This window comes from Rhagoletis zephyria, unplaced genomic scaffold (genome assembly GCF_001687245.7).
Source record: "Rhagoletis zephyria isolate East Lansing unplaced genomic scaffold, Rhagoletis_zephyria_1.1 Rzeph_scaffold_00194, whole genome shotgun sequence".
Taxonomy (NCBI): Eukaryota; Metazoa; Arthropoda; class Insecta; order Diptera; family Tephritidae; genus Rhagoletis; species Rhagoletis zephyria.
The window spans coordinates 330,358-332,018 of NW_016157278.1; the positions used below are offsets into that span (position 1 = coordinate 330,358).

Sequence of the window (1,661 nt, forward strand, 5' to 3'; positions counted from 1 at the left end):
CATACTATCAAGTGCTCGATTCAAATAACAAGTGCTTGATTTGAAAAACAGGTGCATGGCATAACTGCTGTAATGAAAGCATCAAAGAAAAAACATTTGTAAAGGCAATTTTTGTTAATTTTATTGGTTTCCTAACTGCATATTATAATGCAAAAATATCAACTGATTAAGGGCATCATCATTTGACAAAAGGTGGCATCTTTTGTCAGAAATAACATTTCCAGCAGAAGAAAAAACTCTTTCTGACGATGCGCTAGTTGAAGTAGTGGCTGTTACTCTACGACTGAGTTTATGCAGCAGCGGCATTTCGCATTTGTGTACCTCCCACCAATTAATTATATCGAAGTCCGTATGAAAAAATACCTCAATATTTTCATATCGCCGCAGCTCTGCAGTAGCTTTATCAGTTCTGCTCACAAAGGTAGGTTGTTTAAGAAGACCTGAAAACAGCTCAAAGTTGTCTGAAGGTAACAAAGGTGTAACCGCAATTTGTGGTTCTGTTGTACTGTCAGAATTCTCAGTTATCGTTCTCATAATTTGTAAACATTTCTCTTTTGTGTACCTTTGCTGCAGAGGTAAAGTTCTTGAGCTCTTTTGCTGGCGGGTATAAAAAAAGCACAATTTTGAGCAAATCTGTTAGTTTTCAACAGCAACTGTTTTTAAATAATAAAGCAACTTATTTTTCAAGTCCCTTATAAAGCCGATGTCTTCTGAGGTAACATTGCATTTATTTTGTAGACTAGTTATATAAATGTACGTCAGGTGCATAAATAATTTTGTATAAAACTATTTGCAGTCATTAACCAACAAATAAGTTGTCAAAAACAACAACTTAAGCAAAGCTGCTATACGAAATAAAATTATTAGTGGCAAATCAAAAATTTCAAAAGTTATTGGGAAAAGTAAAGTGTGAAAAAAGTTAAAGTTAAGTAACTATGTGTCTTTATTTAATATGTTTCTTATAAATAAAGTTCTAAACACCAATTCGAATTTCTTATTATGTATTTACTGGTATGTTTCATTAAATTCTATATTATACACAACACTACAATAGTTAAGAAGTTTTGCCTATTTAATTACAGAAACTAAAGAATTATGGCTCAGGAAAGTTTTTGCTTGCAATCTTCTGTACGAAAAACTACGTTCATCTGAATTATATACATTAGACTGCATCACCAAAAAAAGTTGCGATTTTTCCGCCAGGATTACAAAATTTATAATATTTAAAGACGTCCGCCAAAATATTTCGGAAAAAAATTAAGAATTAAGTGAGCTGGACCGATTTGAAAATACCTCCAAAAATGGAATTTTTTATGAATAAAAATAGTTTCTTAAAGAACTTTTTGAAAAAAGTCCCCTCAGATNCCTTATAACAATTATATTCAACAATTTTTATGAGCTTGAGGCCGTTTTTAGTGAAAACTTATTGTGGAAAAGCAACAATAATTTGAAAAAATGGTAGAAGTGATAGCTATTTCGGAAATCACCACATTTCCTCATCAGTCTTCTTTTAGTAGGATTCGAACCGACGATCCCACTGACTCAGCCAGTTGCCTATGCACTGTGCTAAGTTCGCCTTATTAATTCTTGTTGCTTATTTTCCACTATTTTCATTTTTGTTATGCCAACACAATCAAGCGCAGCTATTCCGCTGCAATTCA

General features: G+C 32.6%; 1 protein-coding gene across 4 annotated transcripts in view; it reads left to right on the forward strand.

Annotated features, from left to right (window-relative positions):
- chic (profilin chickadee) overlaps window positions 1-1,661 on the forward strand; it is a 144,332-nt gene that overhangs the window by 98,715 nt on the left and 43,956 nt on the right. The gene's annotated exons all lie outside the window — the stretch shown is intronic.